Raw genomic sequence first — 12,381 nt, 5'->3', positions numbered from 1 at the left:
GATGAACTGAAGCGAGTTTATTAGCTATACAATCCTATTTATACACAACACACTGAATCGGAGGTCTGTCAAGAGGAACGCATTCTTTGTTCCTCTTAATCTCTGAGGGAGAGATACAGCAGAAGGACAAGGTCTCAGTACAGCATATCTCAGTAAATAGTTATAGACTTCTTGGCAAGCTATGAAAGGCTGTTCTCATTCTACAAATGTTACTCCCATTCTACTGATAATCGCCATCCAAACAAGTCTGGGAAAACTGTGTGGGTAAGGGTCCCAGCCTTGCTAGCCCCTTCAGGTGCAAGGACCTTGCCAGCTTACATCTGGCCCCCAACATTAACTGAAGGACATTTTGGTAATTTCCTTGTCTTGGTCACTGTGAATAATGCTGCAATGAACAAAGGGATATATATATATATCTTTACAGATAAACATTCTCAAATGATTTTTGGGGTAGATACCCAGAAGAGGAATTGATGTGTCATATAGTAACTCTATTTTTAAAATGTGAGCAACCTCTATACTATTTTAAATTAATGGCTGTACAAGTTTACATTCCATCAGTAGTGAAAGAAGGTTCCTTTTCCCCCACAACCCTTTTAACATTTATTGTTAATTGTCTTGTTGATGATAGCCATTGTAATAGGTATAGGGTGGTATCTTATTGTGGTTGTGATTAACATTTCCCTAATAGCTAGTGAAGTTGAGCATCTTTTCATTTATCTGTTGGCCAATTATACGTCTTCTTGGGAGAAGTGCCTGTTCAGGTTCTCTGTTTGGTTTTTAATTGGATTATTTGTTTTATTTGTTATTAAATTGTGTGGTTTCTTGTGTTTTGGAAAGAACTAATCCTGAGCCACTGAAAGTTTGTTCTGCCCTTGTCCGTCAGGTCTGTTAAAACTTTCTATAGAACCTTTAATGTTTGGGGCGTACATGATGAATTAATCTTCAGACTTTATTTACCACCCACATGTGGTAGCCATTCTGCTCAGTCTTTCATTCAAATTCTTTATTCCCCATTAGTTCAGGACTGGCCCAGGACTTCAGTCCAGTTTGCTGAGGGCCCTGATGCCATTTCTAATTCTTCTCAGCCTTTCTGCTTCTATCAGTTTGATTTGTCATACTGACATCTGGTGGATGAGATGTTCTGTTCCCAAAGGCTTCATTATCAGGTTCCACTTTTTAATTTATTTATCTTTATTGTTGAAAGTATTACAGATGTACCCCTTTTTATCCCCATTGACCCCTTCTATGCTTCACCCATCACTCCCAGACCTTCAGCACACTATTGTCTGTGTCCATGGGCTATGCATATATGCATATAAATTCCCCAGTTAATCTCTCCCCCATCCCCCCAGTGAAACCCTCTGAGATTCATCAGTCTGTTCCATGTTTCTATGTCTCTGGATCTATTTTGTTCAACAGTTTATTTTCTTCATTATATTCCACATATGAGTGATATCATGTGATATTTGTCTTTATCTCATTGCCTTATTTCGCTTAGCATAATACTCTTTGGACCCTCATGCTATCTCAAAGGGTTAGAGATCCTTCTTTTTTTACTACTGCATAACATTCCATGGTGTAAATGTAACATAGGCCCCACTTTTTTGAACCACAGTGGGGAATAATTTGATGAAGTGCTAAATATTTTAACTTTGGTTGCATTTTCCATTCTCTACTTCCTCACCATTTTTAACTAATTTTATGTAACTTCCTGGTAGTTCTTATATTTTCTTAAAACTGAAGTCTCATAAACAATGCTGATTTATATGTCAGTACTATATAAAAACCAACTTAGATTGTACCTATACAGATATCTATTTTAATTACTTGATTAATTTTACTGGTTCAGCTCATCTAAGTTGACTATGACTATGAACAAATATAATATAATTTAGTGGAAAACACAAAATCTTCTTCAAAAGGTGAAAAAAATTGAAACTTAAAGTATAGAGGTTGTCTAACAAGTGGAAAGTGTATACTCAGAGCACAATTTTTTGAGTCCACTTGGTTGTATCAAAGATTTCAAAAGCATACATTTTTCTCCTGATAAATTCAATAGACAATCTATTGAAATAAACAATAAATGAAAGGATTTAAATTACTTTTACATTCTGATGGATTCAGGATTTGTACTTATTTTTATAATTACTCTCAAGATTTAGGAATCAGTAAATGTAGCCCAATAAGAGGTCAAGGAAGAATACTGACAGAAGACCAAAGTGGGAATAGTTTCTCTAGAAATTTCATTTAATTAGATTACATTAAAAAATAGCATATCCTATGAGATTTATCTTCTATCCTATCTAATAAAGAGGGGATATGCTAATTGACACACCATCACAAAGATGGTGATGCCCACAGCCAATAAGGAGGGAATATGCTAATTGACTGCTATGCCCTCAAAGATGGTGGTGCCCACAGCCAATAAGGAGGGAATATGCTAATTGACTGCCATGCCCTCAAAGATGGCAGTGCCCACAGCCACAAGATGGCCAGCAGGGGAGGGCAGTTGTGGGTTATCAGGCCAGCAGGGGAGGGCAGTTAGGGGCAACCAGGCCAGCAGGGGAGGGCAGTTGGAGGCGATCAGGCCAGCAGGGGAGCAGTTAGGCGTCGATCAGGCTGGCAGGCAGAAGCAGTTAGGGGCAATCAGGCAGGCAGGCAGGCGAGCGGTTGGGAGCCAGCGGTCCCAGATTGTGATAGGGGTGTGCCGGCAGTTGGGCATCCCTCGAGGGGTCCCAGATTGGAGGGGGTGCAGGCTGGGTTGAGGGACACACCCCCAGTGCATGAATTTTGTGCACCAGGCCTCTAGTATTAAATAAACCATTTAGAGAAACCACCTTCACTGTTTACCCAATATACAATAAAATATGAGAAAATAAAAAAGCAATCAGTATAGTCTTGAAACTTTTTGATTGCTAAATAAAAAAATGATTAACAGAATTACTTCTTATGACATAGAGAAAACCTAAATTTAGATATTCTGGGATGATAATAAAGACACTATAACAATATTCCTGAGACACAAGAAATTCTTTAATTGATTTTAAATACTGCAGTTTTTTTCTCAACCCAAAATTATAAATAATACTAGAGGCCTGGCACACGAAATTCGTGTGTGGGTACAGTCCCTAGTCCTGGCCTGTGATCCGGGCCATCTTCCCCAGCTGCCAGCAGCCAGCCTCACCCCCCCCCACCACCCACCCCCAGTTCCCCATTCGCCATCACGGGATCAGAGCCTGCTGGCCAGGGGGAGGGACTGAGAGGTGGTCAGTGTGCATCATAGCAACTGGCCAAGCGGTCATTCTGGTTTTTCTGCCATTTGGTCGATTTGCATATTACTTTTATGTTTATATAGATTAGATAGAGCATACAGTGGGCTAATTAACTATACTAAATCTAACAACAAAAGCATCCAATTAAAATTGTCATTTTTATAGATAGCAGATTAGAGGAATTTAAAAAAAGCAAAACAGAATTTTTCTGTGTTGCAGATTGTCCTGATTCGTGTTGCTAGTTAAAATTGATACCATTTTTATTTAATAAATCTTTTCAAATTCCTCTGTTAGAGACTCCAAGTCATACTGGAAACTGAGCAATTTTATAATTTTGTTTTGCAATATTAATTAAGGTTTAAATAAACTTACAGTGGCATCACCTTAGAATCCCACAGTGTACCTACAGTGGCTCAACTTGCCTCAATTAGCAAATGACTGAGGCCGAAGAACAAAGACTAATTAATTATAATTTGAGATTTCCTTGTATAGCCAATAAGATATCTGAACAAATTAAAACACTTTTATAAACACTTAGTCATTTAAAATTTTTACTTTGCACAATGTTTTAAAACAGGTCACTTTATATAGTTGTCTCATCTGGATATATAAATGTTTGTGTAATATTTATATATATTTTATATATTAAAAATGTTTATATGTAATATAAAAGTAAGAAAATCTAAAAACTCAAAACATAAATGAGATAAAACTACCCACTACATTTTTGTATGCATTCTTCCTTGAAAATAATGATTACATTGAGTCCTTTCTGACCCTCGTATTCCTGGAAAAGCCTTCTCTCAGTGTTTCTTAGCTAGCTAAATGTGTAAGTTAACTACTAATACCAGTCATCTTTGATCTACATCATTGTCTCCCATCTTACTGTTAGATTCTGGGACCTATTGGCCAGTGTTTTTAATTTCTCTGTGATTTTGTTGCTTTGTGTGAAATATTAATATTAATGAATATAAGTAAGCTAACAATGTATGTAATATTAATGTATGTTAAAATGCCCAAAGAAGCATGTAAAAATATCAGAGACCTAAGCACCATGCCTAGAGATTGTAATATATTAGGTCTGGACTCACTCAAGATATCTGCATTTTTATATGTACACCTGGTGATGGTAATGTACATCTATAGGCATAAATTTAGGGACACTATGTGTACTTAGTAAGCATGAAAAGAAGCTGGGCAAGAGAAATAAGTTAGTGTGTTGTTTCATGTCAGTGGTTCCCAAATGTTGTAGTAAACAGGTTTTCTGTTCATCAACTGAAGCTCCACGGCTAATGGAAATCTGCGTGTTTTAGAGCAGCTATACTTGTGAGAGAAAGAGAGACCCTGTTTGGTTTCACTAGCAGTTTGACCAATCTTAGAGAAATGTCAAAGGGCAAGTAGGTTCAGTAGCAATTGTTGGCTTCTGATTGGCATGTTAGAATTGGTTCAACGGGCCATTAATTTTAGTTGAGTGAGAACTTGACCAGACACATATCCCCTTTCTACTTTGGTCCATTAGCACCTAAGGTCTTCCAAATCAGGAATTGCACGTAAAGCAGCTCGGATGTTGGTGGGGAGTGACTGTAGTCACCTTATAGGGAACGAGAGGCATTAACATATACTGTTCAAGATTGATATTCTAAAATTTGCTTTTCCAGAATATCTTGAAGTATAAAATTAAAAGACCAAAGTCTTTGAAGGCAGTTGAGTTTAGGATTAAATTCTGGTTTTGTCTATTACTAGTTCTCTGACCTAAGAATATTCATAAGGCTTATGTAAGACTGTTGTGAGGATTACAAAGATCGAAAGAGGTAAAAAATCTAAAAACTGTTTGTAGAGTTCCTAGAAAAAATGCATATATGTATATCTATCTATCTATCTATCACCTATCATCTATCTATCTATCATCTATCTATCTATCTATCATCTATCTATCTATATGATTTCTCAATGCAGTGTGCAGATCATGTTTTATTGAGTTGTACACTTGAAACCTGTATCCCAATAAATTCAATAAAAAGAAAAAATAGGTAATTTTCTAGATACACATTATTCTATCTCACTCATCAATTTTATATTTTAGATTTTTCACTTAGAGCTTTCCTCAATTTAGAATGACTTAGTCTTATTTTTTAATATAAATGTGCTTTATGTAGAGGATTTTATTCTGCTACATGATGCACAGAGATACAATATTTAATAACCACTGTAGAGATAACATGAAAAACTCCAAGAAATATTGCACACTAGGAAGTTCAGCTAAAAACTAAATTATTTTTAAAATACTTTTATAATATGAAAGTTGAATTTTAATACACACCATATTCCAGGAAACAATAATTAAGGTGTAGTGAGCTTATCTTAAATCCTTTTCAAGTAAATTTAGTTACTAACATGAAGAAAGGCTTTCTTCTAAAGACAGTTTCAGTTTCTGAAATTTGGCTTCTCCACATTCTTGCTCTGATGAGTGTCTGGCATATCCTTAATACAATGAAGACTTTAAAAGACAATCATCTGATATAATGCAATGTAAACACTTCAGATATTAATGTGCAAATAAAACTGTAAGCTGTTTTGGGGGTCTGGAATTACGTTTAACCCTTTAATATAGTAGTTTAAACACTGTCAATTTAAAATAAAACACCTTTTAAAATTAACACACATCTTAGCATATTCTAAAATTTAAGTATATAATGAAAAGAGACAACCTGCACTATTGAAATGGTAATTTTTAAATCTCTCTTCAGAATACACATCATAACACAATAGCAGTGAGAGAAATTATAATACCCATTTTAAAGTACCAAGAAAGTAAAAAAAAAAAAATCAAAATTTAAATATAGCAGTTTAAAGTGTAAAATCAAAGTATTGGTATACAGGAAATCAAAAATTATTTGTGGTAATATAAAAAAATCTGTTTTTCCTTAATCTGGGATTAAGCTTCATTACAGTATGCCATTCGACCAATTGTTCACAGACCCTGGTAATTCCACATTATATCTTTTGTGATTGGTGAGGGTTTATGGAAAACACATGGAAAGTACAAAGAGATCAACACTGATTGGACACTGACCACTTGCTTTATGCTTCTCACTGCTCACGATGCATGAACCCAGGCCCACAGGCCATCACAATGACTCATGTTTAAAGCCTGTTCCGGCTGTGATTGCTCACAGTGTTTGATGACTCCTATGTGACTCCTGGCTCTGACTTCAGTTCTGAGCTGGCTTCTGACCTGCTGGCAGGGATGCTGATGGCACTTGAATCCTGCTAGTGCCAATATATTTGACATGTTCAGAGCCAGTTTTTGGCTGGTAAATTTGCCATTCAAATAGCAGGCTTTTGTATACATTATGATGTTAAACACTGGACTTGACAGCAGTGTTCCTTCATTTAAAACAAAATATGAAAATAAAAAGCATGTGTGAAATTTGGGTAGATCCAAGTGGGTAGAAGACCTTGTCTGAATGGTAATTTCTTCTAAGCAAATAGATATGCATTTATTTTATGTATATTCTCTATAATAAATTCTCTGGGCTCTAAGTTTAAAATATATTCATAATGAATGGCATTAACTTTCAAAACACTACTAAGAATTTTTTTTTAATTCATGTCACTAGCTTCTAAAATGTCTATGGGTAATTTGTCAAGCGATTGTTAAAAGTGATGGTCATCTTATTAATTTTGCTGGTAGAGAGATAGCTAGTGACAAAAAAATAGCGAGTAGTTAAACTAACAACTATATTTGTGAAATACTTCACCATAAAATTTTTTTCTTTGAATACCATGTTCTTTAATTTGTTCATCCTTCTTATTCTGGGGTATTTTATCATATGTGTTTATTTTCAATCTTTGTGCATGTAAGATTATCCTATATAATAAAACCTTAATATGGAACAACTGGTCACTATGACGTGCACTGACCACCAGGGGGGCAGACACTCAATGCAAGAGTTGCCCCCTGGTGGTCAGTGTGCTCGCATAGGGGGAGTACTGCTCAGCCAGAAGCTGGGCTCACGGTTGGCAAGTGCAGCAGCAGTGGCGGGAGGCTCTACCACCTTCATGTCAGTGCTAAGTACCCCCTGGGAGTCCTGGATACAAGAGGGCTCAGGCCAGGCTGAGTGGACTCCTCCCTCCCCCAGTGCACAAATGTCATGCACCAGGCCTCTAGTAAATATATATACTCTTAGTCAATTCTGATATGTATAGTAATATGCAAATTAGACCAGGATGCCATATGGGTCACAACTGGACAGGAGGAGATTGCACACACAGGTGAGGCCCAGAGCGGAGACAGAGAGAGAGACGGGGGGTGGGGGGGGGGCTGCCCGAGCTGGCACAGCAGCTCTGGTGACCCGGAGCAGACAGGCAGGGGGGCCAGGAGGGCCTGGGGCGGAGGTCAGGCACAGGTCCCAGTCGCCCATGGCGCCAGTCAGGCCTGACCCCTGTGGTGGCCAGTGCTGCGTGAGTCAGGCGTGGGTCCTGGCCCATCCAGCCTGACTCCCACAGTGGCCCGTGGGGTGCCTCCTCACATGGCGAGAGGCAAGGCGCCTCCTCGCGCAATTTCAATCACACACTGGCCCTCTAGTATACAATATTTATGTAAGACTTATAGGCAAATATAAATTATAACATAGTTTACCTATGTACAAAATGTGATGCTTGACTAAAATTATTTTTAAACGAAAATATTTGCCATTCTTTCCTGAACCTAAAGGTGATATTAAAACATTTACATATGTTAATAGAAAAATATAGAATAAGGTTTAAAGTGCATAGGTATTATCTAAAGTAGTTAAAAGGTTTCAAGTAAGCTTTAGAGATTACTGTATATATTTACAATTTCTTCGTTTTAAGAATAGGAACTTTATTTAATTTGGTTGAATGAACACCAGGCCTCAGGTATATAATTTTATTGTTGCCTCATGTCCATCCAATGCATTAAAACCAGTGCTCTAAATATTCTAGCCCACTCAAGCAAAAAACGTTCCCTACAGTAAAAGGCAATGCAGTTGTACTGTAGTTTCAAAGTAACAGCTATCCTGTGGTTAGCCATGTGAGGATCTAGAATAAATGAAAAAGTAATGAAATGGAAACATGTAGAGAAATAGAACTCTGAATATGCTTAAATGTGTACATATAATAGTCAATTTTAAATAGCACAGACTCATCTCAGTCAACAACAGAAATGTTAGTTGGTACAAAAAGATACTTGAGCCCTATTATAAAAATCATTTTTTTCTTTTGTTTTAAATTTCTTCCCTAGACTTGTTTTTTTTGTGTGTGTGTGGAAAGAAGATGAGTGACTCAACTGAACATCTGTAATACCCAGCTGCACACTGGCATTTGGGTAAGATTTGATTGATGGCGTACTTGAATGTAGATTTACAAATGTGGCCCAAGGCCAGTTTCCCCTTATTTCGACAATGAAACACTGTAAGTCCTGATATTAAGTGTTTACTGGAATGGGGAAGAAGGAAACAATTTCTAGCAACATGCAGAGAATGAGAAGTGGTAAATTAATCAGTGTTACTACTCACCCAAAGCTTATAACAGATACTCCACCCATGAAATGGTAGCTATTCGTTAATGTGGAAAAAATTGCCTTAACACAGCCCACTGGTGCCATTGCACTGGTGCTGCCAGTTGGATGCTCCCAAAAGCTCTGTTTTACCTATTAATGCCATGTGTGTGTATTTTCCCCTTTGGAAGTTTGGGTCCCTCTTTGTTAAATTTAAAAACACACGTTAAGGTATAAGAATATAACATGGTATGGTTAGACACTCTGAAAACAGCAAAACTTTATGGTCTGGAAAACATTTATGAGCCAAAGAAATGCTACAGAATAATAAACAGATTGTTTAACATTGCCTAAAATATGTGCATTTGTCTACATTAGAAAAGGATAGGAAATCTTGTGAATTCTACTTTTAGGCCTGTTTAGTATTAATTGTAGAGATGATAACGAATATTTTGTAGTTTTTCACAGGTCTGAAAGGATGGTTAAACTTTATGATGAGGTCTTACACACTGTAGTTGTCATGGACAGATGTGGAAAAGGGAAGCCCAAGTTAACGTCCTGGAATCACTGGAATTTGCAGAAAATTTCCTTTACTTTAGTCATGAAGAGCCTTTCTTGTCTATCTAGGCAGCAAAATCCTCATTACACAATGTTTTTTAAAAAGATCACCTTACCAGGACCGTTATTTATTTCACAGGAAAGAAAAGATTTTGTTAATTTTCAACTATACTTGCATTAAAAATGGCCCATATTTTTCATCATTGTTTTGATTTGTATCCTAATAGTGTCAGGGATACCTCTTAGTCCTCATAAACAAGTAACTCATTTTATTCCTGTGTGTTCTTATTACCAGTTTACTTTATTGAACGTATTTCACTATTCTTACTTTTATCTTACCTTTCTTTTTTTTTCCGGTTTAATAATATAAATTACAATAATAATACATGTCATAATTACATAGTTATTTTGGTTGAACAAAGCATTTTCTTAGAGATTATTTAAAGTCATCATTGTAGTAATTATATAAAATATACAAGCTTAGAATGTGCATCCAAATTAGCTCCAAATGGATTAAGTATACCTGCTACATAATTGGTAATAACAGGGCTGGAGTTGCTATCCTAAAGTCATAACTCCAAGCTCACATATTTTTTCATGCTCACTTTCATTATCGCTTACTTTCAGGCATGCTTCAGTAATATTCTTTTTCCATTCGCAGTATGTTACATAGCTTCACTGAATATAGCCTGAAAATTATATTACATCATCAAATCTGAGCAGAGAAATCAAATGATGAAAACTTTGATATCATTAGAATCTGTCTAAAAACCTGTGTCCATAAATATAAATATACATAAACTCCTAATACCTACAACATAATTATTATTGCTGTTATTAAAAAGTGGGGAATAAGGGCCCTGGCCCATGTGGCTCAGTGGTTGAGTGTTGTCCTATGCAATGAAGGATCACACACATACCCAGGCTGTGTGTGCAGGAGGAAACCAGTTGATGTTTCTCTCTCACATTGATGTTTTTCTTTCTGTTTCCTGTCCTTTTGTTCTTAAAAATCAATAAAAACATATTTGAACAAATAGGGAGAAAGTCCGGGGTTATTAATTTATTTTCAAATTCTAATTAATAGTATGAATAACTTTCAGATTTTAAAGGGAAAGACATAAAATGCCAACAATTATTTAGGGAAATTAAAGCTAACTTGCAAAATCCCGGTATACTCTATCAAATAAAGGTACTAAACAAAGTAATAATAAATATAATATGTATTCATAAATGCAGAAAGACACTTCATAAACCATATTTCTGAGAGTCTCCAAAAGCATATAGAATAAAAGTGAATGATGCTAATGCTGGTACTATTTATTCTATTTGGTAGTCCAATAAAACATTGACTTTTAAAATCAACAATAATTACTAATTAAGGTGAATAAAATCAAGTAAAATAAGTAAGCCAACTAGTATTTACTGAATTTATTATGAAGTTATTCTAACTTCTTCTCACAGAGAAAGGAAAACAGAAATTTATCTAGAATAATATAATTGTGTATGGACCTTAAATTTTAAAAAATCTGATTAATAATAAAAACAAATTGATGTGTTAAGTAAAATATATATACATACATATATATATATATATATATATATATATATATATATATATGTATATATATATATAATTAAATGCTGAGATAGAATATTTTCCACTCCTGCACTTGAGAAATGCCAGGATTATTTTATTGCAATTACATTTTTGTAGGCCCATTACTTTCACATTTCAGTTGTCATGATAATGTTAGTTGTATAGCATCCATCATAAATTTAAAAGGGCAAAAATCATGGTCCATTTGAAAAGGAAAGTTTGATAATTTATAGGCTTAAAACCAATAACCAAAACTTAACATCTATTCAAGGCCTATGCAGAATTCTTAACTCTTTTAATAAAAAAACCATCTTGTTCATTCCCTCAACTTGAGAAAATAAGAATACAAAATTTTATAGTTTCCAATTAAGCTTTTAAAATTCTGAAATGCAGGTTAATTTTTAAAAAAAAACATTAAGTAATGGCTAGTGCCTGAGATGTTCTACATTTGCACTATTAACTCTTTATATGTTTTACAATTATCTATAGTAAAATTTTACTTCTCGCTTCAAAAATGCTTCTAAAATTTTAAGCTTGAATTGTAGCCTACATCAACCAAGACAACCAGGAAAGATTATTTGTTAGTTATATAAATTCATAACTTTAGTTTTCTGTTTTTATATTAATCCTCTTTAAACTGTGAAGATTTACTATTAGATTGAATAACAATGAGCCATTGATAGGTGTTTGCAGTGGTATACCGGTATTTTATATGTGCAAAGCCATAAGAATCTAAATCAAGTCAGAGGAGAAAGAGGAATAAAAGGAGAAGAAAGAATAAGAGAAAAAGAAGGAGGAAAATAACAACAGTTAAATGATGACAGAAAAAATATAGTCAAATTTGGGAAGAAAATACAACCAGTTTAATGCTATTGATTCATTCATTTATAAAAATAATTATAAAGTATGTTTAAATTTTGGCAAGAATGTAACTATAATGAACAACAAAATATTTTACCATTATTAATGAAATTTATCCAATTACCAATCTTTCAAATTTGAGTTAATTTTATTAATAAAATAAATAGCAAAACATTTTTTGTATTTTATTAGTAGCACATAAAAGGCAAACAAGTGTGTTTTAAAATGTTAGTCTCAACAGGAGTATTAACATTTGAATGAATGACCTGCTTTCTTTTTTCTTTTTGATTTTCAATCCTTATAGAATATATCATTAATTTTCAGTGCTGAACTATTAACTCCTCTGGTTTAGAGTTTTGGCTCCTTTCCATAGTGCACAGAAAAAAAAATGCTAGAGAAAATGATGCTATGAGAAAAGTCAACCAGAGTCAGCATCAAGAGATCTTTTACAATTTAAAAAAAAATAAGTATCTTGGATATTTGGGTCATGTTCTAAACTTAGCTCAGAGAGGCAATGCTCTTCTAGTAGGGGCCTGTTTTGAGTTTCAGTGTAGTTTTGTTAGGGCCTC

Source organism: Myotis nattereri, assembly GCF_964212035.1.
Source record: "Myotis nattereri genome assembly, chromosome: 11".
NCBI classification, from domain to species: Eukaryota; Metazoa; Chordata; class Mammalia; order Chiroptera; family Vespertilionidae; genus Myotis; species Myotis nattereri.
This window is presented reverse-complemented; position numbering follows the sequence as displayed.